Source organism: Loxodonta africana, chromosome 4 (genome assembly GCF_030014295.1).
Source record: "Loxodonta africana isolate mLoxAfr1 chromosome 4, mLoxAfr1.hap2, whole genome shotgun sequence".
Classification (NCBI taxonomy): Eukaryota; Metazoa; Chordata; class Mammalia; order Proboscidea; family Elephantidae; genus Loxodonta; species Loxodonta africana.
The window spans coordinates 188,593,201-188,609,565 of record NC_087345.1 but is presented as its reverse complement, the minus strand read 5'-3'; the positions used below and the strand labels follow the sequence as shown (position 1 = coordinate 188,609,565).

The 16,365-nt window shown below is 44.3% G+C and overlaps 1 protein-coding gene across 19 annotated transcripts in view; it reads right to left on the bottom strand.

Annotated features, from left to right (window-relative positions):
• The window catches only part of PARD3 (par-3 family cell polarity regulator), an 823,651-nt gene that overhangs the window by 630,823 nt on the left and 176,463 nt on the right, over positions 1-16,365 (bottom strand). The gene's annotated exons all lie outside the window — the stretch shown is intronic.

Genomic DNA, 16,365 nt, shown 5'->3' with positions numbered 1-16,365 from the left:
TTGGCTCAAGGCTAAACACTGTGGATGAAGTAATGGTTTCTCTCTAACTCTGAGGGTTTTTCCACTCAACCACACTGATTATATTTGCAGAGTACTTCAAATTATGGTAGCCAGAAAATACTAGTAAGTTTATTTTTGCTAGAGGTAGTTCTTTCCTCCCTTTCTGAGTGAGATTCTGTGCTCACAACTATTGAGGGCATGGACCTGGAGCCAGACAGCTCGTGTTTGAATCCTGAAGCCTCCTATTCCCAACGTGGGAGTGTTTCTTATCCTCTCTGTCCTCAGTGACCTCAGGGGTAAAACAAGGATAACAGTGGAAAGGAGTAACAACTTGATTAAAAAAAAAAAAAAAAAGCAAACCAAATGCCATCAAGTCAATTCCAACTCATGGCAAACGCACGTGTGTCAGAATAGAAATAGGCTCAGTAGAGTTTTCAATGGCTGTAATCTCACAGAAGTAGATCACCAGGCCTTTCTGACAAGGCATCTCTGGGTGGAACTGAACCTACCACCTTCAGGTTAGCAGCCAAGCACATTAACCGTTGGACCACTCAGGGACTCCACCAACTTGACAGGGTGTTCAAAGGACAAAGCAGGATAATACACACAAGACACTTAGAACAAGGCCTGGCACACAGGCTAAAAATTATGTTACCTATTATTCTGACCATATCCATCAAATCTGATAAACTGTCCATTCCTTGAAGTCAGTCTCCAACATGTGGAAAATGCTCAATGTATTTGTGTTTTAATTTTTTATTCTATTAATTCAATCTTAAAGGATGAGATAGTAAAGGAAACTAATATTTGAGCAACTACCAGTATGTACTAGACATTGTGTTGGACTTCCATAAATACAACCTAACTTACTCTTCCCATTAGCCATGTGAGTAGGTATTACATACATAGATGAGTAGACAAACTCCGGGAAGGCTCTGGAACCTCCCCGCAAGGTCCCAGAGTTGACAGTGTGTGGCTGATCTGACTACCAAACACAGGTCTGCTCAGCTACAAAGCTTGCACTTGCTCCACACACATTAGATCAAGAGATGTTTGGTTTTAATGACAGTAAGGATTACTTAAATTATTTTTCTGGGAAAAAAAAAACAAAACTCTAATGGTTTTTCTTCCACTGCCTGAAGAATAAATACGCTCCTTCGCCTTTGTTGAAGACCTTTGATCCATTTTTTTAAGCCAACCCAGCAACTCAGCCCCAGCTTCCCTGACACCTATGTACAAACTCTTCCCTTCACTCAAGAAACACTTGGTATCTCCACATTTTTTAAATCCTATCCTGCCCTAATCTCTACATGCCCTCAGTTATCCAAATCCATATTGGCCCTCGTATGGCTCAAGCCTCACCTTTTCCATCCAGACCTATAGCTCACGCCGCTCTCCTTGCTGTCCCTTTCCAGCCACACTTGACCTTCCATGGCAGCACCACTTCTGGGGCATTTGTTCACTGCCTTGTACTGTACCCAATCTCATCATCTGTCATTGAAGACAGCTGGTCAGGAGCTTGAAAGCACAGGCATACAAAGGCAGGTTAACCAAGACAGTTACTGTGCAAGGGCTTCTGTCAGGCAAGAGAAAGAAAAATAAAAACCAAATTGCGCCCCAAGCCATTTCACAAAGAGTCGAAGCAACAGCGATGCAGAAGCTAACATGCCAGTTCCCATCAAGCCTAATGTTGTCAACCAATTAGTAGAAGAAATTGATTTACTTCATAGCAGGCTATGTCTCTGCGTTAATTTGCCTGCATGCTGGAGTGAAGATCAGTACAGAGAGAAAAGTTGGGGCAGGGTGCTATGGCTGACAGGAAAGACAGGGAAGGCTCTGATGGGCCATGTAGGAGGCAGGACCACGTGCAACAGGGGCAGAAGCCTCAACACATGGTTTAGGGAAAGTGATACATGATCACTGAGGAAGGTGCAGGAATTCTCCATTATTTACACATAAAAACCACTGGACAAATACTTACTGAGACTTAGCACACTCAAAACTCTATGCCAGGCATTAAAAAGGCTGAAAATTGGGTATGGAACCTAAAAGAAAGAAACTTAAAAGTCGAGATGATAATCTAAGTACAAGTCATACAAATGATATAAAAAAATAAATCTAAAACGATAATCATGCCCATAGCAAAATCTGGAGCCAGAAAGGGTGATGGCTGAGCAACCCAATGGACATAACTGAGGTCACTGAACTGCACATGCGAAGACCACTGAAACGGCAGACATCCTGTTATACACATATTTACAATAAAGATAAGTCATAAAGAAAAAAATAACTATAGCCACACCCTTTGTCAAGGACTTAAACTGTTGAGTGGCCCAGTTTTATGTCTGGTTTATTTACAGAAATAATAACCATGCTAGCCAGGACTTGATCCGGTGCTATGACAACAGTCTCTTGCAAGACGTACTGAGTAATCTACACACCTTTACTTGCGCGTATTTTCCATTATTTTCAAAAACAAAGATGAAGCCAAAGAGCAAGTCTTCTCCCGACTATCTCATGGTATTTTTTATGCCTCATGCCTATTCAAGGCATTAAAAAAAACACTTACTATCAAAGGGCGGCCATATACTTTGAAAGTACTGAAATGAGGAATTTCCCCACTAACATTATAGCTCACACTCCATCCACAAGTGTTCATTTTAATTACAAGTGATCGCGTCTACCAAGGCTCGCCATGGAGACCAGTCAACAGGGCTGTGAGAATTTCCCCAATCATGTATTTGAATTCACTGCAATGCACTGTCACTGGGGGTTTCACTGCTTAGTAATAATGTGCTTTGTTCTCACCAGTGCCCCTCACACCTGCCAACTGAAAAGAAAGGCATAAAGATTTTTACTGGATGCGGTGCGATCATACTGCCCCCTCCTGGCTGCTGTCAGCAGATGATTTCTAAAAGAAGGCTGGAGAAAAAGGCCCGTGAAACAAACAGAAGAGGAAAAAAAAAAAAAGTAGCATGAATGAATATAAAAATAGTGAAACAGAACTTAACCTAAAAAGGTGATCTCTTCTAAAAATCCATTTTTATTTAACGGGTATCAAATAATGGACTTTGCAGGCAAAAATTATACTCAAACCTCAGAAATGTATAGACATATCTATGTGTTATTTAAAATGTCACCTACTGAAAAGGTTCAGCAAAAATGTATTTGTATGAATATGCACACATACACACACGTACACGCACTTCTATTGCACCCAGTCGTCCTTATACTGAAGATAGTAACAATTCAAAGGTCACACAGAATATAATGGCTGTGTGGGTCGGGGACAGAGAACACAGAAAGATAATGTGCATGTTAAAGGGAGATGGGAAGGTGAAGAGTGCACTAAACTGGGCTGTGTGATCCTCCATTTGAAAGGCAAATTATCCATTTCCTAGCAGGTAAAGACATACTTGAAATTTCAGAACAATTAAATTTCAACAGGAAGTCACGAAGCCACTGGTAGGGAACTGTCCTGGTTTCTTTTCTTTACATATTAAAATCGCTTCAAAAATTCAATTTTATTCCAGTTCCGTAACTAGTAAGATTTCCTTTATAAAACTAATCAGATGAGGGGGATAGCACAGTAGGGAATCAAGCCACATTTTAGTAATATTTCCCATATTAGACTATTCTAAATAACTAAAATGTTCAGTACATCTAGCTATCAGGTAACACTTATATCCTCTGTGATACCTTAAAAATGCTATTACGACACCTATAATAATTTTCATGACAACATTCTAAAATAACATCTAACTATTTTCACATCAGACTCAGACCTATTTCCTCTAGAAAGTACTTCAGGTCCTAGGCTCACTCAGTTGCCAGTAATAACGCTGAATCACTAACACGCAGTGACCTCTGCTGGACAATCTGTGAATTGACTCTAAAGACAAGAAAAGTACCCATAAACTTCCCTTTCGTGGTACAGGTGGTCCCCAACTTACCAGGGGCTCCGTTCCAACGACTCTGTCGTAAGTCAGTTCTGACACAAGCAGAATATATTTTTTTAAGCTCTCATTATTATTGCATTTTACTATCAGTGCTTTCATAAATCCAATCTTTGTCTTGGAACATCTGAGAATCAGCAAATTATGTGCTGCAACATTCTGTGTATATAGTACACATTACTAATGATAAACCAAAAAAACCATACCCATTGCTACTGAGTCGGTGCCGACTCACAGCGACCCTATAAGATGTACAAAAAACAGACGGCTGGGGTTCGTCATAATTCGAACACGTTGTGTGTCAGGGACTACTTGTATTGAGAAATAAAAATAATTCCTCAAAACAGCTCAAATATTTAGTGTTAGAATAGTTCCCTCAACTTGATTTTACAAAGCTTTATAAAAGCTTATGCTTTCAGGGAATTTGATTTGGCTCAGTAATTTACTTAGTTATAAATTCAGAGTTCAATCATCCACAAACATCTTTGTTAGTGTTTGTATGATTTATAGTTCTCCCTCCAGTGAAATAAAATTAAATTTCTTCACAATTCTTATAAGAGATATCTGAACTATGAAATATGGCTATAAGACAGTTATTTCGAATTTTTTTCTAACTAGGCCTAGAGTCCTCGTGTCACTGAGTCGATCTCTGACTCATGGTGACCCCATGTGCTACAGAGTAGAATTGAGCTCTACAGAACTTTCTTGGCTGTAATCCTTATGAAAACAGATCGCCAGGCCTTTCTTCCACAGTGCCTCTGGGTGGATTCGAACTGCCAACCTTTTGGTTAGTAGCCGAGTGTAAACCATTTGTACCACCCAGGGACCTCCTCATGCCATTAGCACATCCAAAATTTCCTCTGGTCTTAAATTCTTGTTAATCTATGAAACAAGATATAATTAGGCATGAAGGTGGATTGCTAAAGATGGTACTAAATCTCCCTTGAAGAAGTATGCATGGGAAAATACAATATATGTTCTGACCACCACTCTTTTTAATACGCATACCCGTGGCTGCCAAGTCGATTCCGACTCATAGTGACCCTACAGGACAGAGTAGGACTGCGCTAGAGGGTTACCGAGGCTGCAATCTTTACAGAAGCAGACTGGCACACCTTTCTCCCACAGATCAGGTGGTGGGTTTGAACCACCAACCTTTCGGTCAGCAGGCTTTCATTTAACCACTGTGCCACCAGGGCTCCTTACCAACATAAGCACTTTTAAGAAGGCATTTTTAGAGAGAGCAATCTGACACCTACCCAAATTTGAACTGTCCATTCCCTTTACCCCGCAATTCCATCACCAATTACATATTCTATGGGATGAAATCATACAAGTTCACTGCAATGTTGGGTTTTTTTTAATTAACTTTTATTAAGCTTCAAGTGAACGTTTACAAATCCAATCAGTCTGTCACATATAAGTTTACATACATCTTACTCCGTACTCCCACTTGCTCTCCCCCTAATGAGTCAGCCCTTCCAGTCTCTCCTTTTGTGACAATTTTGCCAGCTTCCCTCTCTCTCTATCCTCCCATCCCCCCTCCAGACAAGAGTTGTCAACACAATCTCAAGTGTCCACCTGATATAATTAGCTCACTCTTCATCAGCATCTCTCTCCCACCCGCTGACCAGTCCCTTTCATGTCTGATGAGTTGTCTTCAGGAATGGTTCCTGTCCTGGGCCGACAGAAGGTCTGGGGACCATGGCCGCCGGGATTCCTCTAGTCTCAGTCAGACCATTAAGTATGGTCTTTTTATGAGAATTTGGGGTCTGTATCCCACTGATCTCCTGCTCCGTCAGGGGTTCTCTGTTGTGCTCCCTGTCAGGGCAGTCATGGATTGTGGCCGGGCACCAACTAGTTCTTCTGGTCTCAGGATGATGTAGGTCTCTGGTTCATGTGGCCCTTTCTGTCTCTTGGGCTTTTAGTTGTTGTGTGACCTTGGTGTTCTTCATTTTCCTTTGCTCCAGGTGGGCTGAGACCAATTGATGCATCTTAAATGGCCACTTGTTAGCATTTAAGACCCCAGGCGCCACATTTCAAAGTGAGATGCAGAATGTTTTCATAATAGAATTATTTTGCCAATTGACTTAGAAGTCCCCTCAAACCATGTTCCCCAGACCCCCGCCCTTGCTCCGCTGACCTCTGAAGCATTCGCAATGTTGGTTTTTACAGAAAGAAAAAAAAGTAGAGAAACTGATACATTAATAAAAACAAAATACTCTGCAATCATTAAAAAGAACAGAACAGGTCAAATATGCTCACCAAAAAAGAGATCAAAATTATTTAAATTAAAAAAAGAAAACTACAAAGGAGCATACATTGTAGGCTTGTGTGTGTATTTAAAATTTCTGGCACACACACCAAAAAAAATGTTATTTCGGATTAATTCTGGGGACTGCAACTGGGGTGGAGAAGGTCGGGCACTTCTACTTTCTTCCTTACATTCTTCTGCAATGTATAACTTCCTTACCAGGAGCATGCTCTATTTTATAATGAAAAGAACTTCAACACTGAATTCTTACTTGTGTTAAATAAATATCGGAGGCCAAAGAGCAAACTAGAGAGGCCAAAGCTGCAAAGCAATTAAAACTAACCGGGGTCTTTCTCCAGGCTCTTGGCTGCATTCTGAGAGAACTAGATCCTTTGGAATTAAAACAAGAAAACACAACTTGGAGAGGCTGTATTTATTAGGGTTTTTGTGTGGGGCTGATCTTTGGTTCTTCAGCAGGAAAACACAGCCCTGTCTGGGCTAACTTCTGAAAAGGTGGAATCTAAAAGCACCGGGGGGTTGGAAAGAGCTGGGAGGAGTGGTGGTTCAGTGGTAGAATTCTCACCTCCCGTGCAAGTGGCAGGAGTTCAACTCCTGGTCAGTGTACCTCCTGTGCAGCCACCACGCACCTGTCAGTGGGAGCTCGCACGCTGCTATGACACTGACACATTTCAGCAGAGCTTCTAGACTAAAGTGGCCGGGAAGAAAGGCCTCCTGGGGAGCTACTGCTGAAAGCCCGCCACTGAAGACCCTGTGGATCACACAACAGTCCGATCTACAGCCAACCCGCCAGTGAAGACCCTGTGGATCACACAACAGTCCGATCTACAGCCAGCCGTGGGGACAGTGCAGGGCCGGGCAGCCAGCCGTGGGGACGGTGCAGGGCCGGGCAGCCTTCTCCCCTGCTGCACTTGAGGTTACCGGGAGTCAGGGCCCACCTAGACAGCAGATCACAACAAAAGTACCGGGGCTCTGAACTCAAGTCCAATCCTTCACAGAACAGTGGCCTTTCATTGGCGGGCTAAGTAATTACAGGATGGATTACATGAAGGTTTCAGGGCCTTCAGGCTATACCCACAAGTTATGCCCTGTGCATAGGAAACAAGAGGAAGACATGTTTTCATAGAGGCCCTGGCAGTGCTATCCATTCTGGCCCCACCTGCCTTCCCCAGCCCGCATCCTCACCCACACCCGGTGCTCCACCGGGACACAAGTCTGCTGTGCGCTCATGTCTAATGCTGTGTAATCTGGACGTACTTCTTCACCCCTGGGTCTGTCCCCTCATCTGTAAAATCAGTGGCACTCACTGGCTGAGAGTGTGTGCCAGCTCATGGATCCAGCTCTCCATAGGCCCTAAACTAAATCCCTAAGTCCCTCGGAGGCGGGTTTTCATCTCTCCAACCCTACCCCCTTCCTCCAGGAGCAACGCACTCCTGCCGGCTCCAGTTCTCTGCTCCTCACAGTCTGCTGGGCTCCGCCTCAGAGACAGCTTTGGGCATCTCCACGCTCCCCAGCACCATCACCTCTGCCCCCACAGCCTTAGTCACAGCCAGAAGCTGAGGGTTTCCACGCTCCTTCCTCCAGCCCAGACCTCTCGATGAGCCACGGATCCCGTGAACTGTACAACCTTCCAACGTGGGCCACACAAGCACCTCCACTCAGGGCATCTAAAATCTGCCAAACCTCGTCCCCTTCTCTGTAGTCCATCTTCAAGGACCCTATTCCCAAATAAGTTTCCATTCATAGGTACAGGGGTTAGAACTTCAATACATCCTTTTGGGAGAAACAACTCATTCCATAAAACTGGTTTGTTTGCTGAACCTAGACTAGTGCTGGGCACCCAGCAGTCACTCAAGTATTTGTTACATGCCCCTACCACCCCCACCGCATCATTGTGACCCCTCTCCTCTTGCACTGTGCCCGCCAACCCGGCTGACTTTTCCCAGCCCAGACAAACAGGACAGGCCCTCCAGCCTCCCCTCAGGTACTTTCCGTTTCACCAGATGAGCCTGCTGTCCATTTCTTCAGTTTAAAGGTCGCCACTTCAGCTTCCCTGGTAATCTCCACTCCCAAGGTTAACCCAAGTCTTCATATGCCCCAGTAGGACGACTTCAATTATATGCTGTGAGGGTCAGCTGTGTCATGTGTAGGCTACAAGGCACGTTACAGCGGGTACCATGTGTGTCCCCTGCACTGGTATTTGCCTAGTGTCCACCCCATGGCCCTGGGCACGGGACATCAGTCCACTGAGCGAATAAAATAGCCTAACACGTTCAAGTATTACATTTTATTTATGTATGTTAAATACATACATAAAATGGCCACACAGGCCCAGGCCTTCTCTAATTCTGAGAGTTTGTACCTCAACATTTATATAGTACCACTGACAGGTGGTGCAAACAGTTACGCGCTCGGCTGTTAACTGAAAGGCTGGAGGTTTGAGTCCTCAGAAGAAAGGCCTAGCAATCTATTTCAGAAAAATCAGCCACTGAAAACCTTATGGGGCATGGTTCTACAGACACAATGGGGTCGCCAAGAGTTGGAACTGACTCAATGGCAACTAGTACACTTAATTAGGGTACCCTATTTTAAAATAGCGTAATTTTTCACCTAAGTCTAAAAGAGAATTACAAAACATACAGAAGACACACAGAAAAGACTCCAACGAGAGGAGATAATATGTGTGTGTGCATGTGCGTGCGTGTGTGTGTAAGCATGTGCGTGCGTGTGTGTGTAAGCATACATGTGTAATTTTCAGATTTTAATTCCATTAACTGCATGCATAATTTTTTTTAGGCTGGAAAACATTGCAAAGCTGTCCTCGGTGACTGGATATTGAACTCTGAAACCAAAATAACACAGCAGAGGCGAACAAACTCAAAACCTCTTCTCCGTGCCTTGTGGGGCTTCCGGCGTGGAATCTGGCAGCTGAGCCCCTCGGCGCCTCAGACTTGAGCCCAGGGAAGGCATTTGCCCTGCAGCCGAGAACTGATAAAACACAGAGGGGGCCCAAAGGACACAGAGTCTTTACCCAGCTCAGTGGGAGTTCTCCAAGCTTAGTATTTTAAAACTGCTTCATACAAATAGCAGTGAAGTCCTGAGGGCCCAGCTCTGGGCTTCAACAATTTCATGACTGCTGTTGACAACAGTGTGGGTTTGCTGTCTGGTGCCGCAACACTGCCAGCCAGCATGCTGACACCACCAAGGGCAGTTCAAGAGGCCAGTCGTTCTTAAGGCTGCAGGCATGTTGAGTGCTTCACACACGCCCAGTGCACACAGAGCCCTGCAAGTCTTGGGGGTGGCTTGCTTCAAGAACAAATCTATGGAGTAAGGATAAAGGATGTGTTCCATTAGAGCCTGACTCAGGTTCCCTGAGGCTGTCTTTGGAGTGGCATGACAGCAAACTACGCAGAAGTCTTTCATGTTGTGTTACGTTAAATGTTCCCTGACTGCCAGGCCGATGAGGGGCAGGCAGGGGTCAGAAATTCATTTGGCAGGTGGAGCTTTTGTCCTGCAATAGCACTGTCAGTGACCAAAAAACCCACTGCCATTGAGTGGATTCTGACTCACAGCGACCCTACAGCACAGAGGAGAACTGCCCCATAGGGTGGGTTTCCAAGGCTGTAACCTTTACAGAAGCAGACTGCCACATCTTTCTCCTGTGGAGCGAGCAGCTGGTGGAATCAAACCGCCGGCCCTTCGGTCAGCAGCCGAGCGCTTAACCACTGCACCACCAGGGCTCCTCCTTGTCAATGACGAGGAAATGTAAACGATGGATGTTAAGAAAATGCTATCTACCTATATTTTTTACAACAGTAATAAACAAATCAATTTCAAAAAGAATATTATCTGCAGAATAACAGGATAAAGGCATATTTTAATTGTGCAAAATGAAGCCTGTACTTTACATTCGGTTTCCCTGTGGTGCCTGGCTACAAGGCTGACTTTCCAAGAGGGGTGTGTGCCGTGACACACCAAGCAGACAGCACAGCTCAAAGAAAAGGGCGGTCGATGAATGAAGAGCAAAGGGATTCTAGGCTTAACCCTGACGCTGACATTAAGAATCTTACAAAGGCCTGTCTTCTTTCTGGGACACTAAGGAACCAAGTTTTAAAAAGTAAAAATGCAGGTAAGGAGAGGCACACAGGCCAATTAGATTTTTAGAGCAAGCTGTAGAAATGTATTATATTTGGCATGCTCCAATTCTTCCCTTTTCATATTTAGACAATATTTTACCATAAAAGTAAGCCAAATAAAGCTAAAAACAAAAATGAAAAAACAATTCCTATAATTGATTAGCTCCCTGGAGAATCACTAAGACAGTACTGAACATTGATGAAAGTATAGTTTATAGTAACTGAAGCATAATCCCCCAAAACACAGAAACAGGGACCTGGTAACACTGTCAAAATATCATTTGTCATGAAAGGGGCAGATATGAAAGTCTGGATATATGGTCAGGACACAGGCGGCCCCGGGATCAGGAAGGACACGTGTTCCTGAGGGTCTGTGAGAACGTGTCGGTAGCTCTCAGCAGGTGCATACACCTCTTGTTTACCTTCACTTCAGCACAAGGTGGAAACCCTGGTGGTGTGGTGGCCTGGTGGCCTGGTGGCGTGGTGGTTAAGAGCTACAGCTAACCAAAAGGTCGGCACTGTGAATTCACCAGGCGCTCCTTGGAAACCCTATGGGGCAGTTCTACTCTGCCCTATAGGGTGCTATGAGTCGGAACCAACTCGACGGCAATGGTTTGGTTTTTTTAGTTAGTGCAAGTGAGCCCTGCCGACCCGTGGTTAAGAGCTCAGCTGCTAACCAAAAGGTCGGCAGTTCAAATCCACCAGCGGCTCCTTGGAAACCTCATGGGGCAGTTCTGCTCTGCCACTATGAGTCAGAATGAACTCGACGGCAATGGATTTAGTGCCATGAAAAGGCTCGAAGCCTTTCCAGTCGTTTAAAGGCTGTATGTGCCGCAAGTGGAGGTAATTACCATGCAGAATTTGTTTGGAGTAGGGGCTGTTGCAGTCATTTCAGGGTGAATGGAAATGTACAGTTGTCCCTAAATTGGATGCTCGCCATCTGGGGACTGCCTGTATCTGAAATACTTACAATCTAAAAATAAATTATGTATTTCCTAAATAACTATCATCAATAATGTCTTCATTTTTTATTTCGGATTATTACAGAAGAGCAACTACAATTAGCTACAGCCCCCCCTCCCCCGCCCCCTTTGGTAACCATAATGAAGTCCAGGTTCTTGAAAACCCGACTCTCTTCCCTCATAATAGTTTAGAAAATAATATTCTCTATTACTGAAATTTTGCCCTGAAGCTTTCTTGGCCGTACAAATAATTTCCCAACTGCATTCCAAATTAAACTCCTAAGTTTTCACCTCTCTCCCCTAGGGTGTTCTTCTGCATTATAACATATTTTAATATGTTTAAATGATAGCGATGCTGTAAAGTGTTATTTCTCACTGAAAGAGGTCATTAATATCACTTCATACCTCAGACGGCATAATCATTACTTGCCAATAACACAATGTATGATCACCACCCACTAATAACCTGAGAGAGAAGTCCTGCAAGACTTTGTCTATCACAGAACGCTCTTCACACAAGCACACCCCGGCCACACTTAGATGGGAACATTTCCCGCGTCACAGCTCTAGTTCAATAATTGCATGTCCCTTTTTATAATGAGTGTCTCCCTCTGAATTTCCCATACTGTTTTCACGCTCATCCCTGACATCTGAGCCATATGACTCCCTTTAGGTATTTATTTTTTCAGAAACGTTAAACCATTATTTGCTTTTATTTAAGTAAAGTGCTTTATTAATTACTCTTTCGTTAAGAGGAAGGAGGGGGAGGTATGCGGCTTTAAATTAAGCAAGAAAACTGTTTATACCTGGAACTTCGATATGTCTGAACCTAAACCAAAAAAACAACAACAAAAACCCATGTGTCTGTCAGGTTGTTGTACTGTGGTAGCCTGCACGTTCTGTGATGCTGGAAGCTATGCCAGCAGTATTCAAACACCAGCAGGGTCACCCATGGAGGACGGGTTTCAGCTGAGCTTCCAGACTAAGACAGACTAGGAAGAAGGACCCGGCAGTCTACTTCTGAAAAGTATCAGCCAGTGAAAACCTCATGAATAGCAGAGGGGCAATGTCTGATACAGTGCTGGAAGATGAGCCCCCCAGGTTGGAAGGCACTCAAAACATGCTTGGTAAAGTGGAGGGTCACGAAAAAGAGGAAGACTCTCAAGGAAATTGACACAGTGATTGCAACAATGGGCTCAAGCATAACAACGATTATGAGGATGGCGCAGGACTAGGTAGTGCTCAAGGGCTGCTATGAGTCGGAACCGGCTTGACGGCACCCAACAACGAACCAAAAAAAAAGTACCAGTTGTGGTCAAGTCGATTCTGACTCAGGGCAACTGCACGTGTGCAGAGCAGAACTGTGCTCTGTAGGGTTTTCAAGGCTGTGACCTTTCAGAAGCAGTTCACCAGGCCTTTTCTTCCGAGGTTTCCCTGGTGAGTTTAAACCACCAACTTTTCAGTTAGTACCTGAGCGTTTAACCATTTGTGGCACCCAGGGACTCCAACCACACTTACTGGTCCTATCACTGGACCTACTCCTCCAACTGGACCTAACTGGAATCATATTTTGAAGAATGGTCCATAATTAGCTGCTTCCGATGAATAACTTCACACTGTTGATTACTTATCATGAGCAACACGTAGCAAGCTCAAGCATCAGCTCCATGCAGGCAGGGGCTTTGTCTTTCTGCCCTGCTGTATCCCCAGTGTCTAGAAAAGTACACAGCAGGCATCTGATAGGTACTTACTGAGCAAATAAGAAAAGCGAGGCTACTTCAAGTGTCTACCAGGGCAAAGCATTAGGGAACTCAGCAGTCCTGCTCGTACCTGTCAACAACGTTTAAGCTGTTTTGCATCTTAAACTTCCCATAGGACCAGCGCAGTGAAAGGAAATATTTAAGGCTTCTGTCTTCCAAGCCCACTGGATTCTGACACAAAGATCCCCAAGTCTGTCAAAGCTGACATTCTAGAAAGGCCTCTTTTCTTGACGAAATCAATCGACCTGCTGTATTTGCAGCTTTAATTGTCTTGTTGTTTTCCAGCTAAAATACAAGCAAGCACAGCAAAGCTGTTACGCTTTCTTTTAGTCAATAAGACTGATCGCTAACACCTATTTGAGAAATCCAAGGATTTGTTAACTTTTGCAAATATTCAATCACGACATGATAAACACACTTTGAAACTTAACTTTGTACTACTTGAAACTGGCAGTTGGGGGAGAGGGGACACCTAAGCACTGCTTCGGAGGCTTAAATTAAAACCTCAATACAATGGGCGCAAATGGTTAAGTGCTCCACTACTAGCCAAAAGGTTAGTGGTTCAAATCCATGCAGAGGTGCCTTGAAAGGCAAGCCTGCATACACAGGGACTCCATGAGCTAGAAATGACTTGACGGCAACTAACAACAACGTATAGAGATATACTGGTTCCAGATATAAACCCATATGCAAATCAAACCTAAAATACTCCCAATCTTTGTTTATAAATAGAAACACTTTCCTCATCCTAAAAGCGCCATGTGGCAGGCACACGGATCCGAGGACGGCATTTGATTTTTATAAACAGATTAAAACTTCACGTAATGCTATTCCATCTTAAAACGCATATCTGAACCCAAGATTAAAACCTATACAGCCAAGTTGAACAGCAGAGTGACTGTAATAAATGCAACAATGCAAAGCCAGCTTCAAAGAAATGCTGAAAAGAAACTCTAAAAAACTTCATGAATGTTTTATCGTTTATTTTTTAGTTTGATGTATTTCATGTTAAAACATGCCGAGAGCTGCTGTGAGTGAGTCCTCGTCTCACGCGGGTGATGGTGTTAGGAGTCTGATAAGACCAAAATAACACCTTGTGACGCTCTGAAATTTAAAGGGCACTACATAAACATGGCAATATGTCTATACCAGTGACACTTTTAAAGAGGCCCAAATACCTTAAAAAACCGAAAAAAACCAAACCCACTGCCATCTTAGATGGCCTATAATACTCCATTCTACACTTTGGGAAATGACCAAGAACTATGTTGTTGTTGTTCTGTGCCATCGAATCAGTTGTGACTCACAGTGACCCTATGTACAGAACGAAACACTCCCCAGTCCTGTGCCATCCTCACAATTGTTGTTATGCTTGAGCCCATTGTTGCAGCCACTATGTCAGTCCATCTCGTTGAGGGTCTTCCTCTTGTTTGCTGACCCTCTACTTTACCAAGCCTGATGTTCTTCTCCAGGGACTGATCCCTTCTGATACCATGTCCAAAGTATGTGAGACCTCACTTACAAATGAAATCTCCAAAAAGGAAACCATGACCATCAGCTTTAAAACACGGCCATGCTGCTATGCTAAGCATTACCCGAATCAAGCTCAGCAGAATCCTTGCCTTCTAGAAATTGGTCACAGTGTCCAGCGAGTAACATCTGACAATGATGACGTCCTTTAAAAACCAAACCCATCACCATCGAGTCAATTCCAACTCATAGCAACGCTATAGGACAGAGGAGAACTGCCCCCATAGGGTTTCCAAGGCCGTATATAATCTTCATAGAAGCAGACTGCCACATCTATCTCCACAGAGCAGCTGGTAGGTTCAAACCTCCTGTTACCGGAATAAGGTTCTTGCCTCTCATTGGTCAAGAATGAGCAGGTAAGGCACGTAGTTTTCCACACGAGCAAAGCTTTACTGAAGAGGCCTGCAAGCAGAGACGAGGGGGGCCTACAGCAACGCTTACCCCCATCTCACAGAACAAAAGACAGACCTGAGTTTTTAAAAGTTCTTGGGCAGGAAAAGATTCATGTTTATTCACAGGCATAAACCCCCCCCCCCAAAAAAAAAAAAAAAACTTATTCATAGGCACAGGCGGGGATATATCGACTATGGTGCACGTGCAGCACATTTCCAAGATGTCTCTGTCCCGGAGGCCTCTGGGATTCGTAGCAGGACTTATTATAGGGTGTTGCACCTGCGCAGTCTCATTCCCTGGGTTCGATTCCCCAGCTGGGGCTGTAACCCCTTACTGCCCCTGGTGGAAGGTCACACAGCGGTCACAGGTATGGATGTTCTGCCCATGGCCCTGGGCCTGGTTTTCTCCAGCTGCTTCTGAAAGGCAACTTTAAAGAAGTTTGTGGGCTATTTTTAGATACCCTGCCCCACTGTTTTGGGGAATGGCTTTGTTTCTGCGCCCTGGGCCATTTCTTGTTACTTTGTTTCCAGATTTGGGGCCCCTCTGTTCTCTGTCTTACTAAGTCTCTAGGTCCCACACTCAACCCCCTACTTCCCCCCCATAGTATAGCCTATTTCTCTTTTACTTGCTTCTCCTCTAACCACATCAGTCTCTTCGCTTTTTCTCAAACAGGCACCCTCCGATCTCAGGGCCTTTGCTTCCTGTGTTACTCCAACTTTTCAGTTCACAGACAAGCACTTAGCCACCACGCCACCGGGGCTCCTTTGATGTTGTTGTTAGCCGCCATGTAGTCAGTTTCCAGCTCCTGGTGACTCCAGAACAAAACGCTGCCCAGTCCCGCACCACCCCGACGACTGGCTGCAGATCAGACCATGGTGACCACAGAGTTTTCACTGGCTGAGGCCTTTCTTCCTAGTCCTGAAACTGATGGATTAGTGGTGGCGTATATGAAGTGCACTGGCTGTGAACTGAACCTGAGTCTCCCACATGGAAGGCGAGAATCATACCACTGAGCCACCACTGTCCCCTTAACATCTGAGAGACTACTGTACAAGTGAGCAGAGGCTAGCCGTTGCGTGAGCCTATGAACTATATAAAGGCAACAGAGTCCTTCAGGGTCTGCTCTCAGGAATTCTCTACAGTCAATTCACTCATTAAGTTATGTCTTACTTGCAGTTACATCAGAAAGCACAAAAGGACATGAAAATGAAAAAAAAAAAATTTTTTTTAAGGGTAAAAATAAGCCCCCTCTTGATTAGGCCTTGGCTGCACTTTGTTGTAGTAAAATATCCGCAGCCGCCCAGACCCTCGGGATGAAAGGAATTACGTGCCAAACAGTATGCAAGGAACCATGGA